The sequence below is a fragment of the Neovison vison genome, chromosome 11 (genome assembly GCF_020171115.1).
Source record: "Neovison vison isolate M4711 chromosome 11, ASM_NN_V1, whole genome shotgun sequence".
Lineage (NCBI taxonomy): Eukaryota > Metazoa > Chordata > Mammalia > Carnivora > Mustelidae > Neogale > Neogale vison.
In genome coordinates, this window is record NC_058101.1 from 17,809,245 (window position 1) to 17,836,548 (window position 27,304).

Here is a 27,304-nt window from a genome sequence, read left to right on the forward strand (position 1 = left end):
TAAGGAAGATATGTTCCATATACACTATGGAGTATTATGCCTCCATCAGAAAGGATGAATACCCAACTTTTGTGTCAACATGGATGGGACTGGAAGAGATTATGCTGAGTGAAATAAATCAAGCAGGGAGAGTCAATTATATGGTTTCACTTATTTGTGGAGCATAATAAATAACATGGAGGACATAAGGAGATAGAGAGGAGGAGGGAGTTGAGGGAATTTGGAAGGGGAGATGAACCATGAGAGACTATAGACTCTGAAAAACAATCTGAGGGTTTTGAAGGGGCGGGGGGTGGGAGGTTGGGGGAGCCAGGTGATGGGTATTATGGAGGGCACATATGGCATAGAGCACTGGGTGTGGGGCATAAACAATGAATTCTGTTACGCTGAAAAGAAATTAATAAAAAAAATATAAGAAAGCTAGAGAGCATCCTGCTAAAGAATGAATGGGTCAACTAGGGAATTAAAGAAAAACTTAAACAATTCATAGAAAACAATGAGAATGAAAACACATTTGTCCAAAACTTATGGGATACTGCAAAGTTGGTCCAAAGGGGGAAATACATTGCCATCTACAAGTTTCTCAAAAAATTAGAAATATCCCAAATGCACAAGCTAACCCTACACCTAAAGGAGCTGGAAAAAGAACAGCAAATAAAACTTAAACCAAGCAGGAGAATAGAAATAATAAAGATTAGAGCAGAGATCAATGAAATAGAAACTAGAAAAAAAAAAAAAACAGTAGAACAGATCAACAAAACTAGAAACTGGTTCTTTGAAAGAATTAATAAGATCAATAAACCACTGGCCAAACTTATCGAAAAGAAAAGAGAAAGGACCTAAACTAATAAAATTATAAATGAAGGGGGAGATATCACAACTAACACCAAGGAAATGGAAACAATTATTAGAAATTATTACCAGCAACTATATGTCAACAAATTATACAACCAGGGAGAAATGGATGCCTTTGTGGAAATTTACAAACTACCGGACTGAAACAGGAAGAACTACACAATCTGAATAGATCAATAACCAATAATGCAATTGAAGCAGTAATCAAAAGCTCCCAAAAAACAAAAGTCCAGGGCCAGATGGCTTCCCAGGGGAATTCTACTGAACATTTAAAGAAGAAATAATGCCTATTCTACTGAAACTGTTCCCAAAAATAGAAACAGAGGGAAAATTTCCAAACTCCTTCTATGAGGTCAGCATTACCCTGATTCCAAAACCAGGAGGTAAAGACCTCATTAAAAAGAATTACAGACAAATATCGTTGATGACCATGAATGCCAAAATACTCAACAAGATCCTGGCAAATAGGATCTAACAGTACATTAAAAGGATTATTCACCATGACCAAGTGGGTTTTATGCCTAGGATACAAGGGTGGTTCAACAGTCACAAATCAATCAGTTTGGTAAAGCACATCAATAAAAGAAAAGACAAAAACTGTATGATCCTCTCAATTGATGCAGAAAAAGCATTTGACAAAATACAACATCCATTCCTGATTAAAATTCTTCAGAGTATAAGTATAGAAGAAACATTCCTCAGTATTATAAAAACAGTCTATGAAAAACCCACAGGAAATATCATTATCAATGGGGAAATGCTGAGAGCTTTTCCCTTAACATGAGGAACAGAACAGTGATGCTTACCCTCACCACTATTGTTCATCATAGTACTAGAAGTCCTAGCCTTACCAGTCAGGCAACTAAAGAAATAAAAGGCATTCAAACTGGTAGAGAAGAAGTCAAATGCTCACTCTTTGCAGATGGCAGGATACTTTATGTGGCCAACCCAAAAGGACTACACCCCCAAATTACTAGGACTCCTTTGTAATTCAGCAATGTGGCAGGATAAATAATCAATGCAAATAAATCAGTTGCTTTTCCATACACTAACAATGTAACTGTAGAAAGAGAAATTAAGGAATCAATTCCATTCACAATAGCAACAAAAACTGTAAGATACCCAGGAATAAACCTAACTAAAGAGGTAAAGATCTATACTCTAGAAACTACAGAACACTTATGAAAGAAATTGGGGAAGACACAAAATGCTGGAAAAACAATCCATGCTCATGAATTGGAAGAATAAACATTGTTAAAATGTCTACTCTGCCCACAGCAATTTACATTTTCAATGCCATCCCTATTAAAATACCATTGGCATTTTTCAAAGAGCTAGAACAAAAAAAATCCTAAAATTTCTATGGAAAGAGAAAAGACCCTGAATTGCCAAGAGAATGATGAAAAAGCAAAACAAAGCTGGAAACATCACGTTACCTGACTTCAGGCTATATTACAAAGCTGTGATCACTAAGACAGCATGGTACTGGCACAAATACAAACACATAGATCAATGTAACAGAACAGAGGTTCCAGAAATAGACCCTCAACTCTATGGTCAACTAATCTTTGGCAAATCAGGAAAAAATATCTAATGGAGAAAAGACATTTTCTTCAATAAGTGGTTCTGGGAAAATTGTACAGTTACATATAGAAGAATGAAACTGTACCATTCCCTTATGCTATACAAAGATATAGCATAAGATAAACTCAGATAAGATAAACAAAGATAAACAAACATAAGATAAACAAAGATAAACTCAAAATGGATGAAAGACCTGAATGTGAGATAGGAATCCATCAAAATCCTAGAGGAGAACATAGGCAGTAACTTCTTTGACATTGGCCACAGTAACTTCTTTCAAGATGTCTACAAGGGCAAGTGAAACAAAAGCAAAAAAGAACTTTTGGAACTTCATCAAGATTAAAAGCTTCTGCACAGCAAAGGGTACAGTCAATAAAACTAAGAAGCAACCCACAGAAAGGGAAAAGATATTTGCAAGTGACATTACAGATAAAGGCCTGATATCCAAGATCTGTAAAGAACTTCTCAAACTCAACACTCAAAAAACTAATAACCCAGTCGAAAAGGCAGAAGACATGAACAGGCACTTCTCCAAAAAGACATGAATGGCTAACAGACACATGAAAAAATGTTCAACATCACTAGCCATCAGGGAAATACAAATCAAGCCATAATGAGATACCACCTTACACTAGTTAAATGGCAAAAATTAACAAAACAGGGAACAACAAGTGTTGGCAAAGATGTGGAGAAAGGGGAACCCTCTTACCTGTTGGTGGGAATGCAAGCTGGTACAGTCACTCCAGAAAATAATATGAAGTTTCCTCAAGATGTTAAGAATAGAGCTACCTTATGACCCAGGAATTGCTAGGTAAATACTAAGTATTTATCCCAAAGATACAGACAGAGTAAGAAAAAGAGGCACATGCACCCCAATGTTCATAGCAGCAATGTCCACAATAGCCAAACTGTGGAAGGAGGTGAGATGCCCTTCAACTGATGAATGGATAAAGAAGTTGTGGTCCATACACACAATGGAATATTACTCAGCCATCAGAAAGGATGTATACTGAATATTTGCATCGATATGGATGGAATTGGAGGAGATTATGGTAAGTGAAATAAGTCAAGCAGAGAAAGACAATTATGTGGTTTCACTTATATGTGGAACATAAGGAATAACTAGAGGACATTAGGAGAAGGAAAGGAAAAATGAAGGAGGGGAAATCAGAGAGGGAGACGAACCATGATAGACTACGGACTCTGGGAAACAAACAGGGTTTCAGAAGGGAGGGGGTGGAGGGATGGGCTCTAGGTGATGGGTATTAAGGAGAGCACATATTGAATGGAGCATTGGGTATTAAATGCAAACAATTAATCATGGAACACTACATCAAAAACAAATGATGTACTGTGTGGTGAATAGCATAATAAAAAAAGAATATAAAAGGGATGCCTGAGTAGTTCAGTTGGTTAAAAAAAGAATACAAAAGCATTAATTTAAAAAATTTAGGATTATTTTTTCCAACTGTGTGAAAAAGTTGATGGTATTTTGATATGGATTTCATTGAGTGTGTAGATTGCTCAAGGTAGCATAGATATTTTAACAGTATTTGTTCTTCCAACCCATGAGCTTGTATTGTTTTTCCATTTTTGTGTCTTCCTCAATCATTTCATTAGTGTTCTATAGTTTTTTGAGTACAGATCTTTTACCTGTTTGGTTAGGTTTATTCCTAGGTATCTTACAGTTTGGAGGGCAATTGCAAATGGGATTGACTCCTTAATTTCTCTTTCCTTTGTCTCATTGTTAATATATAGAAACGCAACTGATTTCTGTGCATTGACTTTGTATTCTGCCACACTGCTGAATTCCTGTGTCAGTTCTAGCAATTTTCTGGTGGACTCCTTTGGGTTTTCCACATAGAGTATCATGTCACCTACAAAGAGAGGGAGTTTGAATATTTCTTTACCTATTTGGATGCCTTTTATTTCTTTTTATTGTCTAATTGCTGAGGCTAGGACTTCCAGTATTATGTTGAACAACAGTGGTAAGATTGAATGTCCCTGCCATGTCCCTCATCTTAGGGGGAAAGCTCTCAGTTTTTTCCTCACTGAGAATAATATTTATTGTCAGCTTTTTGTAAATGAGATTTATTATTTTGAGGTATGTTTCCTCAATCCCTACACTGTGAAGAGTTTTAATCTAGAAAAGATGCTGTTCTTTGTCAAGTGCTTTTTCTGCATCTATTGAGAGGATCATATGGTTTTTGTCCTTTCTTTTATTTATGTAAAGTATCACACTGACTGATTTGCAGATGTTGAACCATGCTTGTAACCCAGGAATAAATCCCACTTGGTTGTGGTAATAATGCTTTTAATGTACTGTCTGGTCCTATTGGCTAGTATTTTGGTGAGAATTTTTGTATCTATATTCAACAAGGATATTGGTCTGTAATTTTCCTTTTTAGTGGGGTCTTTGCCTGGTTTTTGGAGGAAGGTAATGCTGGCCTCATAGGAAGTTTAGAAGTTTTCCTCCCATTTCTATTTTTTGAAACATCTTCAGAAGAATAGGCATTAATTTTTTTTTTAAATGCTTTGTAGAATTCACCGGGGAATCTGGCCTTGGGCTCTTTTTTGTTGGGAGGTTTTTGATTACTTCTTCAATTTCTTTGCTGCTTATGGATCTGTTCAGGTTTTCTATTTCTTCCTGTTTCAGATTTGGTAGTTTATGCATCTCTAGGAATGCATCCATTTCTTCCAGATTGCCTAATTTGTTGGCATACAGTTGCTCATAGTATGTTCTTATAATGGTTTGTATTTCTCTAGTGGTGGCTGTGATTGCTCCTCTTTCATTCATGATTTTATTTATTTGAGTTCTTTGTCTTTTCTTTTTGATAAAATGGCCAGGGGTTTATCAATCTTATTAATTCCTTCAAAGAACTGGTTCCTAGTTTCAAAGAAAGAGCTCCTAGTTTTACTGATCTGTTCTACTATTTTTGTAGCTTCTATTTCATTGATTTCTGCTCTAATTTTTATTATTTCTCTTCTCCTGTTGGGTTTAGGCTTTATTTACTGTTCTTTCTCTAGCTCCTTTAGGTGTAAAGTTAGGTTGTGTATTTTGCACTTTTCTTATTTCTTGAGAAAGGTTTATATTTCTATATATTTCCTCTTAGGACCACCTTTGCTGTATTTTAAAGGCTCTGAAATGTTGCGTATTCATTTTCATTTGTTTCCATGAATTTTTTAAATTCTTCTTTAATTTCCTGGTTGACCCATTCATTCTTTAGTAGGATGCTCTTTAACTTCCACGTATCTGAGTTCTTTCCAACTTTCCTCTTATGATTGGGTTCTAGTTTCAAAACATTGTAGACCAAAAATATTCAGGGAATAATCCTAATCTTTTAGTACTGGTTGACACTTGATTTGTGACCAAGGATGTGATCTATTTTGGTGAATAGATCACATGTGTACTTGAGAAGAATATGTATTCTATTGTTTTCGGGTGGACTATTCTGAATATATCTGAAATCCATCTCACCCATTATGTCATTCAAAGCCTTTGTTTCCTGGGGCGCCTGGGTGGCTCAGTGGTTTAGGCCTCTGCCTTCAGCTCGGGTTGTGATCTCAGGGTCCTGGGATCGAGCCCCATGTTGGGCTCTCTGCTCAGCGGGGAGCCTGCTTCCCCCTCTCTCTCTGCCTGCCTCTCTGCCTACTTGTGATCTCTCTCTGTCTATTAAATAAATAAATAAAAATCTTAAAAAAAAAAAAAAAGCCTTAGTTTCCTTATTGATCTTCTACTTAGATGATCTGTCCATTATAGTAAGGGGATGTTAAAGTCCTCTAGTATTATTGTATTATATTCTATGTGTTTCTTTAATTTTTTTACTAATTGGTTATATAATTGGTTGCTTCCATGTTAGGGGCATAGATATTTATAATTGCTAGATCTTCTTGTTGGATAAACATTTCAATTATGATATATTATCTTTCCTCATCTTTTATTACAGTCTTTGGCTTAAAATCTAGTTTGTCTAAGATAAGGATTGCCACCCAGCTTTCTTTTGATGTCAATTAGCATGATAAATGGTTTTCCATTCACTCAAAGAAAGGAAGGAGGAAGGGAAAGAAAGAAGGAAGGATAAAAGAAGGAGGAAGAGAAGGAAGAAAAACATTATTTATAATTTCTTCTTATTAGAAGTATAAATTTATTTGTACTCTGCCTGTTTGTACCATACTTTTTAAATAAACATAATTTTTTTTAAACATTTCAAGAGTATTAACCAAGTGGCAAGTTTGGAGTGAAACATTTTCAGATATGCAGGTATCTCCCTCCCACCTACCCTGTGCTGCAGCAAATAGGAAAATATGTAAGAAAAGGACATCTGATTAGAAAACGGTACTTGCTTCTCAGTAGAGAATGTATAGGAACTCAAAATCAACCAGAGGAACTGCCTAAAGTACATGCAGATGACTCAGAAGATGCACATGCCAGGACTAGGACTTTTGGGGAAACGAAATTCAAATATTTGATATAATGTGTTTAAGACTAACAAATGCTTGCTTACACACACACACACACACACATACACACATTCACACACTCCCAAACACACCCGGAAGTAAAGATTATTAGAAAAAAGACAATCACAAATCAAAGGAGAAAAGAAAAACTGTGGAAGAAACCCAGTCTGTCTCCCAATATCCATTCTTACCTTCATCCATATTAATGCTGTAGAAAAGAAGGAGTCAGGGAAGATAATAATGGGTGATGTCCATATAGGAAGTATTTAGATAATATCTAAAATCAACAAAAGAAATAATAATATAGAGAGAACACTTCTCCATAGAATGTTATAATGACCACAGTTAAAAAGACAAGAAATAGCAGTGTTAGTGAGGTTATGGAGAAAAGGTACTCCTATGTACAATATTGGTGGGAATGTAAATTGGTGCAAGTGCTATGGAAAACACTATGGAGGTTCCTCAAAAAATTAAAAAATAGAACTAACATATGATCCAGCAGTTTCATTTCTGAATATTTATCCAAAGAAAATGAAAACACTGACTCAAAATGATATATGTGCCTCCAGATTCGTTGCAGCATTATTTTCAAGAATCAGGACATGGAAACAACCTAAGTGTTCATGGATGGATGAATAAATAAAGAAAACATAATATATACATTCAACGGAATATTATTCTTCCATAAAAAGAAAGTGAGTTTGGGGTGCCTGAATGGCTCAGTTGGTTTAGCATCTGCCATCAACTCAGGTCATGATCCCAGGCTCCTAGGGTTCAGTCCCACATTGGGCTCCCTGCTGAGCAGGGAGCCTGCTTCTCCCTCTCCTTCTGCTGCTCTCTCTCTCTCTGTCAAATAAGTAATAAAATCTTTTTTTAAAAAAAGAGAAGGAAATCTTGCCATTTGTGACAACATGAATGAACCCCTTGAGGGCATCATAATAAATGAAATAAGTCAGATGGAGAGAAAAATACCATATGATTCACTTATATGTATAATCTAAAAGAAACAAAAACACTAAGCTTATAGGTACAAAGGACTGATTGTTCCATGACAAAGACAGAGTCAGGGGGTGGGTTGTGGGAAAAAACTGGTGAAGAGGCAAAAGGTACAAATTTCTAGTTAATAAATAAGTTCTGAGGATAATATACAGCATCGTAGCCATAATTAATAATACTATATTGTATTTTTAAAAGTTAACAGAATAAACCTTAAAAGTTCTCATCACAAGAAAGTAAGTTTGTTAACTATATGTGATGATGGATATGATGACAGATGTTAACTATACTTATTGTGGTGATCATTTTACAATATATACAAATATTCAATCATTAAGTTGCATATCAGAAACTAGTATAATATGTCAATCATACCTAATAATATAAAAAGAAATAGCAACATAAACTTAGAGATATGGGAGCAATAACCAAAAGCAAAAAGAGTTCAAAGTGATTGCCTCTGGAAAGTGAAACATGGAAATGAGAATGAGAGGTATATAGGAGGAATAATTTTCATAATAAATTTTTATATTTTTATATTTCTTTCAGGTGAATATATTGCTTTGATTTTTAGTGAGTGTTTTTAATCTGGGTTCACTTCTAATTTTATGATAGGTGGTATTATTTAGACTTTATGAAAGAAGATGTTTGTGAGGTAGGAATCTACTAGAAATCTGTCCCTGAGTTTTTGGATCCCTATGTCAGCATCCCCTAAGCTATAATTTATAATTCATTAGTAGATCATGAATGATCAGTATATTAGTAGATCATTTTAGTAAGCCCAGCTTTACATGATTTTTGCTTGAAATAGAATATAATAAAAAGGTACAGCATAGATTGGCATAGCATAACATAGCATAGTGTCAAATAGATCTGGGTGAAACCCACAGGCATGTGTGTATGTGTGTGTATGCATGTGTAAATGAATACAAGGTCATGCTATAAAATACATTTCTTACTGCAGGTCCAGTGAAAAATTTTCTTATCTACCTAACCTTGATAATCACATTTTTCCTAATTTTTCTTAATTTAATTACATTAAAATAGGGAGAGACACTAATATATGCCACAATGCCATTGATAAAACAAGTAATTCTCTTTAAATAATAACTGTGTATTATTTTAAATATTTAATTATGCATTAATACAAGTTATATGCATAATATATATAATATGTATATATGAATAACATATATATATATGAATAACAGTACTTAGTGATTATCAATAATTTATATCAAGGGTAGCCAACTATGACCCACAAGCCAAATGCATCCACAGTCACAGTCTGGTTTTGACAGTAAAGTTCTATTGGAACACAGCCACACTGTTTATGCATCATTTACAGCAACTTTTGTGCTCCAGTGGCGGAGCTGAGTAGTTGAAACTCAGCACAGGGTCAAAGAAGCCTAAAATATTTAGGCTTTCTGGACCTTACAGAAAACGTTTGCTTACCTCTGAATTAGACAAATACTATAATTCACTGACTGAGAGATTTGAGCATTTCGATAGAGAAGAAAGAGATGATGAGTATAGAAAAATGCAATATACTTTATTTTGTTGTAATAAAATGAGATATATAAAAGAAAAAATGTGTCTTGGACTTTGACTAAATCCACACTTTTTAAAATTAAAAAAAAATAATAGTAGCATTTGTTAAGTGCCTACCTTTTGCTTTACATAAATGTATCCTTTAATAATAACCAAGGTATTACTACACTTCTTTTACATGTGACAAAAAAATGATTTATACTGACTAGGAAACCTAACAAAATTTACCTAGTAATTTACCTAGGAAGTGACATGACTAGTAGTTGATTTCAAGTTTTTTTCAATTTCAAGAACCACACCATGATAAACTGTTGTACGTTTGGTCCCGAGTGCTCCCAGTACATGTTACTGATACTAGGAAATAAATCTCAAACTGAATGTTCCACTGAGAATGAGTCTCTATAGACTCATAGAAGTTTCTATAAACTTCTTTATTTAAAAAAAAAAATATATATATATATATATGCACACATATTTATTTGCACTGCAAGCATTTCCCTTTACAAGGAAGCAAAATATACGAAGACCTATTGGATGGTTTTATAGAACTAGTTACGTACTGTCACTGAAAATAGAATAAGAGCATAAAATCGGGGCACCTGGATGGCTCAGTCAGTTAAGCATTTGACTTTGGCTCAAGCCATGATCCCAGGGTCCTGGGATTAAGCCCCACCTCTGGCTTCCCGCTCAGCAAGAAGCCTACTTCTCCCTCTCCCCAACCCGCCTTCCCTGCTCGCGTTCTCTCCCTCACTGATTATATGGAGCCTTTTTCTTGCAACAGTGGGGTGTGTGTGTGTGTGTGTGTGTGTTTTAATTAGCTTATTTTCTAAAGGTATTTCAAAACAATAGGTTTTCGTTTTGCAAAGATAATATAAATCTGGTTTCATATCGGAGTAGGTAGATTCTATGAAAACAGGAATCAAAAATCTATTGAAATCTTTCTACTTCCTATACCTAGAAAGTTGAATTACTGTTTACAGGATACAAATCAGGACGTAGAGTTGACCAACGACAGGCACAGAGGATGTCAGACACATTTACTCTTGGCTCCCCGAATACCCACTAGACTGATCCAAATCCTGTCTACCTAATACTCATGATGGCCCTTATTACCAACTTTACTCATTTCCAGAAGCCTAGGACTGTGAATTCTTTCCAACCATCTACCACTATTTATTAGAAAATATAGTAACATGCAAAAATGAGGGGTTTTTCCACCATAAAATAGTTTTATGACAAAGATGTTATCTTAGTTAAAACTAAAAAAACTACTTAAAACTAAAATAGAATTTTCTATTGCTAGTAAATGTGTACCATGATATATACACATTATGCAGATATAAAATAAAAACTAGTTGTCTTTGCACTTATTCTTTCAAGCCTATTTTGAATCCAAGGGAAAAAACCTTTTTCCAAATGACACTGATAGGTAACAAATACTATTCTATTTATTAAAACCTATGCAACTCCCTGCTTTATCACTGACAGGCTTCTTCTTCACTACCATTTACTGAGCATTTACTATGTGCCACATATGCTGCCTATCATTTGATATTCAGTGCATAAAGTGGCTAGTAAATATGTATGGAAAAGGAAGTTTGGAAGCCCTAAGTTGCCCGAAGTCTCACAACTAGCAAGACAAGGAAATAGAAGTCAGAGACAGCCCTAACATTAAAGTGTCTGCTATTATACTTTAGGGAATCATATTTGCATTTCAAATTGTGGTCATTTGAAATAGTATGTTCTTCACTCGCAAATAACTATTATTAATAGTCAATGTGTGAAGCATTAGAAAATATGAAAAGGCCTATTATGCTGACAGAGGAACAAAAGTTCCAATGTATTTACTACTTACTTTGATTTCATTAGGTATGCAAAATGAAATATGGTTTTAGGATGAAATTTTTACAACAAATTCTTTTGTACACTAACAAATCACTGGGATCAAAATGTCTTCATATGAAGTGAGACTAGTTAAAAACAAGCAAAAAACTTTTACATCTAATAAAGATTTCTTTTTATTTCTTTTTGCTCCTAGAAGGGAAGAATATTTTCAAATTTGGCTTTCTCCTGGATTTTTACAGGAAGACAGGTGCAACTGAGTGTGAATAATGTCTATTGTAATTCTAAACCCTTCCTTTATTCAGTTATCCCTCAGTTCATGAACCCAATATACATATGTCTGCCTCTCACCCCCAATATACAAAAAGTCTGCCTCTCACCCCCACTATACATAAAGTCTGCCTCTCACCCCATAGACTTTAAGCTTTAAAAGAAAAGAAAGCTAATACAATCAGCCACTTGTGGTTATCGTCTATAATGAAACTATGTCATATTCAAAGTGCTGTCATTCCTAGGCATACCTGCATTTTAAGTCAGTTAACTCTCGTTTATAACAAAAGAGTTTTTAACTTTTCTTCTGCTAAAGGAATTTTTGCATCATAAGGAAAGAAGACATACTTCAGAGAGGAAAAGAGTCACATAACTTGAGCAGTTAGTCATTTTAGAATAAGACTAGTGTCCCTAGCCATACAGAAGACCAGCCCCGAGGAATGAAGCAGGTACATTATCTGGAGTGCTGATCTCAGAAGCAATCAAGAGTGGCCGAAGTCTTTACAGCCTCAGAGACTAAACTGTCCATCCCTGGTTCCTGTGCCTTCCCTCAGCCTCTGTTCTCTCTCCCCCTTAACCCACGTGCACCCATATACCCATAGGTGTCAAGAAGCCCACATTTGTTGATTAAACCCTTTGGTTCATATGATAATATTTTTAAGATTTTATTTATTTATTTCACACACACACACAGAGAACACAAACAGGGGAAGTAGCAGAGGGAGAGGGAGAAACAGGCTCCCCACCAAGCAGGAAGGCCTATGCTGGACCCTGGGATCATGACCTAAGCTGAAGCCCAATTGACTGAGCTACCCAGAAACCCCCATATGATAGTATTTTTAAACTGTTGCCGTTTATAATATATGATTGATATGATTGATGTCTGTTTTTTCTATTTATTTCTATTTGGTTATGAGGGTTAGAGTATATCAGCTTGGGGGTAACAAACAGGTACACTTATTTACACTGTTTATTAGTAGTGTCGTTGTTGCTGTGTAATCTACTAAGCAGTGCTGCTTCCAAGAAGAATCATTTCAAAAAATCAAATTACAACTTATTTTCTGGATGCATATTTTAATATAGAGCAAAAACTAACATTTCTGCTTTTTGTACTGAAGTATCACTTTGTACTTGCTACTTAGAGATAAGTTATTAAAACAGATCAAATTATTATTCTACATAAATCACAACTGAGAATTTATAACCTCAAGAAGATCAGCCTGTCAATACATAAAATACAGGCTAATGTGGCAATCACATTGTGCTCTCTGAGGTCAGAGTGGAATTCCTCAAAGTAATTATTTTCAGTCCCATTTTGAGACAGGATAATTGATTTAATATAACCAACCAACACTTATTTGTTTCTGCTCTTTCTAATCATGAGTTTTCTGGAGAATTCATATTGTTGTTTAGCTCTGCAGTCTAAATCTTTGCATATCAAACAAAAAGCAAATATTTAGAAAAATTGAAAACTACAAAACTTTAATTTGACCACTTAAAGTCTTAGAAATAATCACTAAGTATATTTTCATAAATACTCTTTCTACTTCCTTTTCAAAAGAAGTAGAATCACTTTTTGTTTCTTCACTTGATTCCAATTTCTCCCTTTTTCAATCCATGGCATTCCCTTAGGGACTTGTTCAGACAAGTATCCCTTCTCAATTTATCATCCTACTTTCCACCACCCAGCCATCTCTCAGCACTTGCCAAATAGAATTCTAGAGTCTCTCCAGATATTAATGAACAATCTCAATTTTGCCCCAATACCTTTCTTTCATTATCAAGTGTAATAAATATTAGCCTCATGTTCTATGACCTCCCCTTTCTTGCTTTACATTTCCATCTCAGTCCTCAGAAATCTGTATAAATACACTGTGCTGGAGTTATTCCCCTAAGAAAATCAATTATTTCCTAGTGGCCGAGTTTATTGAACCTTTTCCTTGGCTGACTTCTGTTTGAAACTCAGCACTGTTCACAACCTTCTCCATCAACAATACTTCCTCCCTTCACCTCCATGAAAAGGCTTTTTTTTACTTTTGCCATCTCTATTTCCTGCTTCTCTACCAGTTCCTTTTCCTCTAACTATCCCCCTGCGTTCATATCCCCTACCTACATGTTGTTCTCTTTCTTTTGAGCCTCAGAGACATACATATCCATATATATACTTAACTATCCAATTGGGTAAAGACAAAGACCACTGTCCCAGCACAGATAATCTCATCACATATACAGAATCCATTCCTCCTCTTCAAATATTCTGTATAAAATAAGAACTGAGAACTGTTCTCCAGTTCTGCTTCCCTCATCCTGTCAAGAATCTCTCTCAGCTCTAAATTCTCTTTTTTTCACTGCTTTATTTCAAGTTTTTATTTAAATTCTAGTTAGTTAATACGGTAAAATTGGTTTCAGGTATAGAATTTAGTGATTCATCACTTACATACGACACCCAGTCCTCATCACAAGTGCCCTCCTTAGTGTCCATCACCCCTTTAGCCCATGCCCCCACCCACCTCCCTCCATCAACTCTTGGTTTGCTCTCTATAGTTAAGGGTCTCTTGTGGTTTGCTTCCCACCCCCTTCCCCCTCATCCCTTCTCAAACTTCTCCACGCTGCCCTATAGTCACCATTTAAATTCAGCCCATCCACGTTTCTAGATTTTTGCCTTTTCTTTCAGCCTCCAATATCACCACTCCTTACTTTTTTTAGTACCTGCAAATCCTTTACTTATTCCTAAACTTGATCCCTATGTTTAACACATCGTTGTCTTACCACTTATCCTCAAGATAAAATCCAAATTGCTTAACATACCTATGTCAACTAAACTCTTCCTCTCACTTACAAGTAGTTAGGCTATATTCCAGCCATGAAAGGTCCCTTGCCTTTCCCCAGATGCGTGTCAATCTGTAGGGACTCTCTGCTCTTACACATTCTCTTTTAGAACACCTTTCCTCCTCTGGCTAATGACTCTCTATTATTTGAGCTTAGGAGAAAAAATACTATCTGGAAAAATCTACCTCTTATCTGCAGCGCTAGATTGATAGTCTTCCCTGCTGCCAGAGCGCAACAAACACGACCATTATCATACAACTAGCACGTAAGCAGTGCTGTAACTTTTGATATTATTGGTGTCTTCAGTAGAATTGGGGGTGGGGGGGGGACGGGAAATGTGTCTGATTCTTTGTGTTCACTGTGCTTATTAATTTAATTTTAAATATTTACAAAGAAAAAATACCTTCCTTTATAATAAAAACAGAAATATCAAATTAATCACAGACTTGATGCATGAGTAATAAAACCAGGTTTTTAATACAATCTGGTAAAAGTAAATTATTGACAAATATTCAATCTTCAAAGATGAATGTTGAAACCCCAAACATTTATGGGCAGGATATTATTTAGCCCTTAAAAAGAGCATATTGTTCAGTAAATTCCTTAGATGAGGTTGGGGGGGCGGGTAGTGGGAAAAGAAGGAATTCCCAGAAAAAGAAGCCAAGAACCATGAAAAACAATGGACTGAAGAGCTAAAGGTGATGCAGGATTGTGTCCTAAACAAGAACCATTTCTCATTTCTAGGGCAGAGGTACAAGAAAATATTTATCCAGCAGGATTTGGGAATTACTACTGTAGATCTCTTATTCTTTCACTTTCTAAATGGTAGTGTCTTTTTTGAAGTCTACCAGATGCTGTAATACATAATGACTAAAGATTTTGCAAAATACATTGAATTTATATTATAATTACACTTATATATAAACAGATAGGGCAGATATAGAAAGCCAAAATTCTCTTTTGTCTTTTTTTTTGACAAAATAAAGGAAAAAAACATAAAAAATTTACCCCACCGCCTTTGTACTTACAGTTGAATGTCCCTCTGATAAATATCTACCTTCCTCGCTACTTTATTGAACACTAGTTTGTGTTCAAATAACATAATCTGCAACGTCTTCCCCAAACACTTGCATAAATTAGCATGACATGCCAGTAGCACTTGACTTTCTTGCCCACTATCCTTCCTTATGATTGGAATGAAGCACTTACCACCCTCGGATGTTTGTATTATTTATTTTTGTCTTTCTGCTCTCATTTTGTTGTACTCACTACTCTTTCCTCAGTGCCTCGAAGAGTGTTTGGCTCATGATAGGAACTTGGTATTAAATAAATGATTGAGCAAAACATAAGCATTAATCTTTTTTTTTAAAGATTTTATTTATTTATTTGACAGAGAGATCACAAGCAGACGGAGAGGCAGGCAGAGAGGGAGATAGAGGGAAGCAGGCTCCCCGCTGAGCAGAGAGCCCGATGTGGGACTCGATCCCAGAACCCTGAGATCATGACCCGAGCCGAAGGCAGCGGCTTAACCCACAGAGCCACACAGGCGCCCCAGCATTAATCTTTTAATAGAAAGATTTCTCCTCCCATTCTTTACATGGCAGTCATACTGATCCTTGAAAATTGTAAAACCTATCATATCACTTAATGTAAACTATCTAGCATGATTTAACCAGGCATACATGATCTGACCTCCTCTGATAGATCCCCCATGATGTCTGTTTCTGAATGCCGAAGTGGGTGATTTAAGATCCCTGCAATTTTTGTTTGTCTTCCCAAAGTTATCCTAAATAAACTTGCAGTCAAACTAAAAATAGTATGTTTACAAGTTTGTTTTTTTTTTTTAAAGACTTTATTTATTTATTTGACAGAAAGAGAGAGATCACAAGTAGGCAGAGAGGCAGGCAGAGAGAGAGATGGGGACGCATGCTCCCGGCTGAGCAGAGAGCCCGATGTGGGGCTCGATCCCAGGACCCTGAGATCATGACCTGAGCCAAAGGCAGCTGCTTAATCCACTGAGCTACCCAGGCATCCCATGTTTACAAGTCTTAAAATAATCTCCCACCTCTACTTCCAGATTTATTCCTCAGGCCCCTTCTATGTAGAAAATTTTAAGCTTCTTTTGTGCTATCTTTTAACCATATTGACCTTAATTCTATTTACTCAAACTTTCCAAACCTTTATAGACCTTGGGGCCTTTGTACTTTCTGAAATACTCTGATGCCAGATTTTCATGCAGTCTGCTTGTTATTATAAATGAGTCTCAAATATTACCTTTGCAAAGAGGTCTCAGTTTTCATGTCATATCCTCCAGGTGGTTTTCCCTAAAGTATTCCACATACATCTTCATAAATACACACACACACACAGACACACACAGACACACTCACACACTCACACACTTCAGTCTCCAGGCACTTTGCTCATCACTGCATTTGTCAAAGTCTGAAGTGTATTTTCATTTATTTGTTCTCTGGTTTATGAACTGTTTTCTCTTTCACTAAAGAACAAGCACTAGAAGAGCAGGAAACTTTTCTATTTTATTCGCCATTTGTTTCTAGAGCCTGAAAGAACATCGGAGACACGGAGGGGGCATTTAGTGGTTACTGAAAGAACAAATGAACCTTGCATTCAGCCCACATTTTAGTGCATTAGGACATTTATCTCAATCTTCTAGGTAGATCCCATTTACACATGTAAGACCTATAGTGTAGTTCTAGTTCTTTGAAAATCCTCTGGGCCTCAATTTTGAGTTTAAACTTGTTTATGATGACCCTTCGACTTCTCAATTTCTATAATTCAGTGGCAAATGAACTATCAAATGTCATTCCTATTAGATATATTTAAAGTCTTAGCTATGCTGTAATGTTTGTGCAGTTCAATTTTCTACACTTAACTTTAAAGGAGAACGAAGTAATAGCAGTGTATCTTATAGCCATGGCTAAAAAAAATTGTTGTTGCTGAGCAAAGCTTTTAAGCTCTACTGCTGTCAGCCATCTCCTAAGAAAAGAATAAAATGAGTCAAATGAATATTCTATAGCAAAGGCAGTTGTAACCATCCCTCAGAACAACGTACTGCTTAAAATATAACTTATGAGGAATTATACTGGTTACCAAGCATGCTTAGATGTAGCCTTAAGAAAAACATGTGCAGGCAACAGGCCCTCTGGGGGAGAGAAGGATGTATGTCCTTGAAGCCGAGCAGTTGGGGATGCCCGGCCAGCTCAGGGCAGAACACTGCCTGCTTCATTTTTCTGTCATCTCCCTTCCCAGGAGAGCACCTTCAGTGGGTCAGACAATCCTTTCATTTGGGTTTGCTCACTACAGGTCATGGACTCTATGATCAAATATGTTTAGACTTTCTTCTTATGTTTGTACAGGATTCATGATCGATGTGTAATCTCCTCTGACTCTGTTGATTGTTACCCACTTTCTAACAAATATGAGACTGAGGAGTCCCGTGCTCTGTCAGGAGGCGGCCGCAGCAGCAGGACAGAACAGGTTAAATCATAGTTAGTCCTAGTTAAACTTTCCAAAAGCAGGTAAACTACTCTAGGCTTAGATGTCTATCCATATCCATTGGCTAGTTGAGCCAACCTCAAAGAAAGATGATGAAAATGTTTCTGGAAAAATTAGGAAAGCAGAAGTCAGACACACTTGTATTCAGTTCATGTTTTGGTCACTTTGGACAAATTACCTAACCTCCTCGCTTCCCATCTTCATCATATCAAAAATTAGGATAATATTTGTGTTGTAAGGGTTGGAAATAATGTGGTTATTATACAAGAGCACAGCATTTGCAATGTAGGAGGCACTAAATAAACTCTATTTACTATCATTCAGATAGTGATTAATCATGATAATGGGAAAATCTCCTATTTATCTTTCTTTAATAATCAGGATTGTCCATGTTAGAAGTATAAAATAATGAGGATGGAAATACCTTTTGATGGAAATAAAGTTCTGTGGAGTTTTCCTGGAAAGATAGTAAAATCTGTGTCATGCAGTTGCTACCAATATCTGCACATATTAGACTTGAACATGAAGGCCAAAGCTCATGTAATTAGTAATCATTGATAAAAAAATATTTTTGCAAAAGAGTGATTTTTTTCTGACAAGAAATGCTATAAATTTATAGATTAATGCAATAACAACAACATAATTTATTGAGTCCTTGCAGTTCCACCAAGAACTCTGTAAGAGAGGATGTGTCAGCATGATTTAACAGTTGAAGAACTTGGGGGTCTCATTCTGAATATAACATACGCTGTCCAAACATAACTGTAAAACTAGTATAAAAAGATCATCAAACCAAAATAGCTTACATGGATTTTTCCCTGGTAAATATAAAAAACAAATAGATGCACACCTCTAATTATATGTGGGATTTCATAACTCATTCCAATTTATGAACAGTTTCAATAGGGTACCTGAAATTGTGCTATTTAGTGAATTTTAGGTGATTTGTTTATGATAGAGTGTATTGAAAAGTAATTGGCAACAACTTAATATGTATGTTGGGTTGTGTTCTGTAATTTTTTGGGTTAATTTTATGAGAGTAATCTATGGGACTCATTGACTTCTTCCTTGATTCTCTTTAAGTGATTATGTTCCAAATCTCTGATTATAGCCCAGAAGTTCTAAATACTCAAAGACAAGAAGAAGATTAGATGCCTGCTTGATTTAGAAATACAAGGACCCCAAGGAACTAACCTAAACTCTAAGTACCTAGACTAAGGAGATTTGAAAACTTATCACATCCATAAAAAAAAATATCAAGAAAATATATGTGTCAGGAGTTAGGCAAAGAAAAAAATAGATATTCTCATTCCTTCTGTGATTACAGGGTCCTTATAGCAAAAAATGCTATATCACTAAAGAGATGAATATCACTTAATAACCAAGTTAAAGGAAAAAAATTTGCAAATGAAATGTTAAGTATGAAAAATGTATAGTCATACCTGAGGGAACATTTCAGGTTCTAGAATATAAAATCATATACATCTTATGTATAAGCATATGGATCTGCACCGTGACCAAAATTTCTTTTTTTTTAACAAAAATGTTTTCACTAAATATATCTTAATACTTCTCATACTGTAGATTTCTTAAAGTAAAATAATATGAACTATAAAGCCTTTTTATTTTTAATTAAAATATGTAACAAAGAGGTTCTTCGTTAGAGCATTAATTGATATCATTTTCCATATCAAATTCCATAGATAATGAAGCAGATGCAATATTCTTCAAGGCAGAAACAAGCTTTTATAGGTTTTATCATTTTTATGACATCATATGTGGTCTGAACTGTAAACAGAGGTGGAACCAAATTTTTCCCATTTGAAGCTGGCCTCAGCAAAGATTTCAGCTTCATCCGTGTCATATAAACATGCTATGGGCAAGAGCTCAACAAAAGCTTATAAAAGAGGCACCTGTGGTTTTCAAATTAAGCCCAGTTGCTGTAATTAGCCAGCTTTATTTTTCATAAGTCAACTTTTTTCATTGTTTTTTAAACCATCCCTGTGGTGGTCATAAACACCATGCAGTTTTAATGGGGGAGGATTTTGTTTCTTAAAACCCCAGGCAACTTGAAATCAAATTAGTCAAACCACTACTAAAGGGGGGAAAGGGGAATAAAGAAATTGAGAGCTCTGGTTAACTCAGTTCTAGTTGTAGGCAATTCAGTCCAAATAAAATGACTGGCATTAGTTCCGTTCCGTCTTGTACAGTCTCAGGAGATTTAACTTTCCCTTAGAGGTTAATTCCCAGCATGGTTATTCTTGATTCACAACTTACTTTTCTGCATGGTTAACCCTTGAAAAATAACTGTGCATCCAAAAGGAAATATATTTTTAAATAAAATCTGAGGGAATTTCATAGAAAATATATGTGGCTATAAAAAACTTTTAAAATATGTTTAAGAGTAAGCATTGCAGATTTGATATATACATTGGAGGACTTTTTTTTTTTTTAAGAATTATTTAAACTTGCATTTTTTTCCAGGTATACTTGTTTTCACAACCCTAAAAATTCACTTAAAAATGTTGTGATTATTTATATAAACAAGTTTTAGCTTTATTGCTTTGCTTAGCTGTAGGCATAAAAGCAGAAATACTTGACTCTTCTTTACATTAGAACAGGATTCTTGGAAGTTTTAATATGATCCTTTTTTCTTGAATAAAAGATAGTCCCAGAAATCATGTACATTTAAAAAAGTGTTTTCAGACTAACATAATTTCAATGTCCTAAAGAAAAGAATTTGAGTAGAAAAAGCATTTCTACTATTCTGGGAAACTGGGAAATGCCTCAGTTTATAAGAAATGGCTGATATACAAAAGAAAAATATATATACATGGTATATACATGGTATAAACATGGTATCTTGTGTGATTTGATTCTGCCAAATCAATTTCTTCTTTGAAGTTATTGTACCATTGACAATAAAAGCACTACACTTCATTAGATGGATAAGGAATATGGATATATATTAAGAACCACAAAACCGATCAAACTCTTGATCAAAATAATATAAAATCTAAGAATTGATTACAGGGGAAAAAATAGAAATTTTGGCATAGTGTATAAATTGCAAAGAAATTCACTGTAGCATAATATGTAATCATAAAAAAGGGAAAAAAAACAATATTCCCAGCTAAAGAAATAGAAACACAAAGGACAAAGTATCTATTAAACTGAAAAGGTTTCAAAGACTACTAAGCATGATGTGGTTGGTCTAATTTATTTGAAAAATATTTTGCCATTCCTAATAAAGTGGAAAATAGGCATGCCCTGTGTTATAGCAATTTGGCCCATATTATACACCCTAGAAAAACCCACACTGTTTTATACAGGATATAGACATATCAGAATGATCAGAGCAGTTCGGTTTATGATAGCAAAGGACTGAAAATTCATGTTATCCATAATAGGATGAATAAAAACTTGTCACATAGTCAAATGATATTATACTATGTACCTGAAATTTCATTCATAATTACACTTATTATAATATCATTAAATAAGGAACAAAAAAACAAAATATACCATATTGTTTAGGAAAATGCATATAAGTGATAAAGTATACATAAAAATAAGAGAATATTTTATAAAGGAATGCTACTGAATACTTCTTGAAGTAGAGAAATGATTATGACTGAGAAGGAATCTATAGTAGGCTTCTGAGGTGTGAATTTATTCCATAAAGATATGTTTTATAATTATTTATAAATTATATTCCACAATAGAAAGAATACTTTTAAACATATGACTTCAAACTTAATTTTTGAAAGGAGAAAATAACTATGTTATACAGTATTAGAATAGCAGGATTTCTTTAGCTTGTGCGTGGATGTGTATCCGTGTGTGGATTCACATACATAGTTGACCCTTGACCGATGAGAGGTTGGGGTAACAATACCCTCTTCTGCCCCCACAGCTGAAAATTCACCTATGAGTTAGCTTCCTAAAAACTTAACCACTAATTGTCTATGTTGACCAGAAGCCTTTGTGATAACATAAACAGTCAAGTAAACGTATTTTGTATGTATATGCATTATATACTATAGTCTAACAATAAAGTAAGCTAAAGAAAGGAAAATGTTATTAGGAAAACTATAAGAAAGTTAAAACACATTAACAATTCTATATTTATTGACAAAAAAAATCCAATTATAAGTGGACCCACGCACTGCAAACCTGTGTTGTTCAAGGGTCAACTGTATACTTATATAATATTTCAATAGATGCATAAATATTCATGTGTATATTTTAATCTTTGCAATGTAAGTGTTTTTAAAGTCACTTATGCTAAAATGTGGATAATCTTTAATAACTAATGTGGCCTTCCTCCCAAGTACCTCCCCTTTGGGTAGCAGGAAAACTACATTTACCGATTTCAACCTTAGTCAAAAAAATTTTAAAAATATAATGAATCAATCTTTTTGGATAATGATTCAGCTTCCTCTTATTTTTGTTCCTCATTAAATTACTGCTCCTCTTCAAGATGATGTCCAGATGAATGTGGGCAGAAAAGCTCATGTCACCTTGTTGAAGAAGATCACTGCATTGGCTAGGTCCTCAGTGGCTATGGTGGGCTCAACAGCAATTCCCCTTGTCTGCCTGACTCTTGTGTTACTAAGTGCAGCTGGTGTCAACAGACAACAAAACTCATGCCCTGTTTACCCCTGCAGCCTTTCTCAGTAGCCCTTCCTGTTGACATGACTTCCACATAACCCTCATTGGTTAAAATCATTCTTGAAGCTTTACTGTATTTTCCATTTACCTACTGAACCATTTGTAGCCTTTGCTATGAGTCCAGTGTCTACAATGGCATGGCCCTGTTGGTATACTGGCCCTCCTTTCAAGACAGCCTCATATAGCAACCAAATGAATCTTGCATATATACTTCATACACACTCTTTCCTCCTCTCTGCTGAAGCTCACAGCCCTGTCTCCTGGAGTGACCATTTCATTTTAGTTCAATTCCTTTCTGCCTTCAGTGCTTTCTTGAACCTGATTTTTAAATCATTCCCCTCACCCTCCTCCCTACTCTCACCTATTTTGAGTTTAATTTGGATTAGATCCTTGGTTTGGATTAAATACAGGGAAGTAAGGGGACACAAATAGCTCTCGAACTTTTTTTTTTCCCTTATGTTTTCACATTTCCTTGGTCACATTTCAACATCTTCCCAATTCTAGGATCTTAAGTCTCAATGGAAGACAGGATATCTTCTTTAATTTATTAAAAACTCTGGGTGTGCCTGGGTGACTCATTCATTTAAGCATCTGCCTTTGCCTCAGGTCATGACCCTGGGTTCTTGGGATAGGTCTGCATTGGACTCTCTGCTTAGTGGGGAGTCTACTTCTCCTTATCCATCTAACACTAAGCCTGCTCAGTTTCTCTCTTTCTCTCTGCCTCTCTCTCTCAAATAAATATAAATCTTTAACAAAACAAAGCCCAAAAAAACCTCTGACCTGCCCATTGATAGGTTAAATGTAAGCTAAAATAAATTTAGAAAAATTATTCTATTTTATGAAGACTGGGTTTGAAAACTTTCTAGACAGTCTTATTTTGAATGTCAAAAGTTTATTCAAATTCTTTCCTTTTATATATCTTATGGAATAATGTCCTCTAGGTAAAAGAATGCCTTCGCTCAAGTAAATGGGAGATGTTGTGATAAGAAAGGCAAAAAATCATATTAATTTTCTTTTAAAATGCTATCCTATTACATATACATAAAACAAGTCTTTAAGTTAATATTAATATTAACACTATTTTGATGGTGTAGTTATAGTTGATTTTTATTGCTTTCTTCATAAAATTTTCCCAAACTTCTTAGAATGATGATATATTATATTTAAATCATAAAATATTAAGAAATGCTTTATAAAAACTAAAAATCTAAATCATACTGTTTATTATATCTGTGTGGAGCAAGTGCTTGGTTTCTATTAGCCTGAACCACGGAGTCACATCAAGTGTTAGCTCCAGTTATCATGGGGAGATATTAAATAATTTTTCTTGAGAATAGAAAAATCGAACAGAATAATAAATATATTTAAATTTTTTTTTTCTAAACACTGATGTAATCAATGGTCTAGATTCTGGAATCAACATGAAATAAATCACACATTAAAACATGAGTGCTAGTCTCAAAAGAGATTAAAGAAACATAACCCAAATCATTAGAAATCAGCTCTATCAATATCTATAATTCTATTTTGACTTCAAGTTAAGCATGTAGCACTTTAGATCCTACATTCCTCTTAGTGTCAAGTCATTTTAGAAATTTGGTTGCACACAAAAAAGACATTTCTATTCAATATAGCTTTAGTGATTTCAATGATAACACCCAAATAGCTAATTAACAAAAAGTATCTAGTTTAAGTTCAATCAAGGAAAGAAAACAAAGCCTCTGCCCTAAGCTCAGGAGGTTTAGTGGCCATTTTCCTAAATTTTTGATGAAAACTTGGCTGGGATAGTATAATTCTTTCAGATATACTTTGTATCTTTGATGCTGAAAAATATTCAAAAATTGTTAGTATCCTCATAAATACTAAAATCAATGGTTGAAAGGAAAAAAATGGTGACGTTATTAACTTTGGTATTATCATTAATTAGCAGTTGTTTTTAATCCTCTCAAACAGATCCACATGAGGGCAGTAGACCATGGTAAAACCTGGAATATGAAAAGTAATGCAAAGATACACCAAGAGGAAAATCATATTCAATTCTGGAATCCTTTCCTTTGTCAAAAGGCATAAACATTTTGGAAATTACAACTAACCCGAGTTACTGGTGGTATCTTTCTCATGACTAATCTTTTTTTATTTTTTATTTTTTTATTCCAAATACTAGCAGGGAAAACTGTTTCCTCTCCCTTCCCTCCATATAAAAATACATAAAGAATCTAATCTCATAGAACGTTCAATAAACAAAACCCTTATTCTAAAGCTTTCCCTTAAGTATTGACTCAGATAAAAACATCCCAATTAAGTAAAAACTTCTTCTGTGCAGAGAGGAAAAATTGAGAAGAGTATCTATTCAATTTACTATTTTTAAAGTACTTTAAGGAGGGCACCTGCATGGCTCAGATGGTTAAGCATCTGCCTTTAGCACAGGTCATGATCCCAGGGTCCTGGGATTGAGTGCCACATCGGGCTCCCCATTCAGTAGAAAGCCTCTTCTCCTTCTGCACCTCTCACTGTCTCTCATGAATAAATAAATAAAATCTTTTTAAAAAATAAATAAACACTTTATGCAATGATGATTCTTTTAGTTAAAAGTCTGGACAGAAAAAAGTAGAAATGGACAGTTTTTAATACCAGGCCTGCTGAGTGATTTGAGAAAAAGGATTGGAGAGAGTATATATTTGTGCGTGTATATGTACCAACAAACATACATGCACACATGTACATACCCCCACTATTACCAAGATTTGAAGTAAGGAACAAAAAAATGATAGGAATTTTACATTACTTTCATTACTTTCCCCTGCGTCCCTGTAGTCCAAATCTAGTCTTCTGTACATCATCGGTATTGGTATTCCATTACTGCTACAACAGATTACAACAAAGCTTGGTGCATTATAACAATACACAATTATCTCGCAGTTTCCGCAAGTCAGAAACCTGAGGCAGGTCCCAGTGGATGAAAAGCAAGAGGTCAGCAGGGTTCGGTGCCTTCTTGGAAGCTCTGGGAATAATCCAGCCTCAGCTCTTCCACACTGTTGGCAGATCCAGTTTCAAAAAGTCGTGGGATTGGTTCCCCTCTTTCCTTGTTGTCATCCAGGGACACCTTCCCTCTCGGAGACCCTCTCCAGGGGACTCACATGGGACTCTTACATCTCAGGCCAAGATACACCAGAATGAGACCCCTCAAGCTTGGGATCACTCTGATTTCCTTTCTGTGGCATTTCAAAGGGCTTCTGCTGTTGCTGTGTCTTCTGGATCTCAGCCAGAGAAAGTTTTCTGCCTTTTAAGGGCTCACAGGAGAAGACTGGGGCCACTCAGATAATCCACCCAGATAATTAATTTTGAAATGTATATTCTAAATTCCATCTGCAACGCCCTTTTTACCATGTAGCATATATCCTATTGAAAAGTTCCAGGGATTAGGGTGTAGACAACTTTAAGGAATCACTATTAAGCCTGTCCATCATATAATTACGAGAAGGTTGAAGGGAATATGAAAGTATGGAGACAGCAAAGAAGGAAAAGACAACGGAGGGATCCAAAAGTAACTTTCTTCTGAGACTATTTTCATCCATGTTCTAATATCTCATATATTATAAGCTCACTCCTGCACTAGTGTCTATACTCATGATTTTTGCCCTGCCCAGATGCACACCCTCATTTATATGCTGCCTGTCCACAGCATAACTTGTACTCAGGTACATAATTTGTACAGTACATAACGTGTACTTGGACTTCTACTAGGAAGATCTTCTTAATGTTTTCTTTTGTAAGAAAACAAACAATATATATTCAAAGCTTTATTGATTTTTAAAATTTCTCAGAATCCCTAAGCATTTCAGAATTGACCTTTAACCCTTACTAACAATTACTTAAGTAAATCTCACCTCCTACAAGTAATATATAAGAGTTAAGAGCATGGGATCTATAGCTGAGTGCCTCAGTCATATCCCAGATCATATCTCAGATCTGCCATTCAGTAGCTGAGTCCCCTTACACAAGTTAATAAAAACTTATCTGTGTCTCAGTTTCCTTTTGTATAAAATGGGAATAATAGTAATATAAGCTTAAGTGAGTTAATACATATAAAGTGCTGAGAACATTGCCAAACACATAGTATGTACTCAATAAATATGAACTTTGATTACTATTATTAATAACTAAGTGACGAGACTATATCTTAATTTTAGGCTATATTCAATAAGATTCTAAATTCTTTAGTTGTTTATAATTCTCGGCTAGTTGATTTACATATAGGTTGGTAAAATACAGGTGAAAATTAAGAAAGAAGCTTTCTGTTTCTGAAAGTTATTTGCATAGGAAGGAAGACATTGATGTTCATTAATAGTCAGTATTATACACATTTAGTTTTATGGCAATGAAACTGGCAGACTCCTTTAAAAAACTACAGATGAGCTAAAACTATCATAAAGGAAAACAGGAGAGTGATGATTTGTGGATACAGGACCATGGTTACCTTGGTAAAGGAAGGCAGAGGGTTCCACATTCTCATGTGGTGACAGCTGGTGGGCAGCGACCTTCCCCTATGATAAAACACAGTCTCCCCCTTCCCGATAAGCCCCACAACTTTGCAGACTGTATGTGTGCCTCAGACTGCCTCATGCAAGTACAAACAAACACACGCATTTCCAAACACACAGCTATAGATCCCATGCTCTTAACTCTTATATATTACTTGTGTGTATTTCCTGTGTGCATTAAC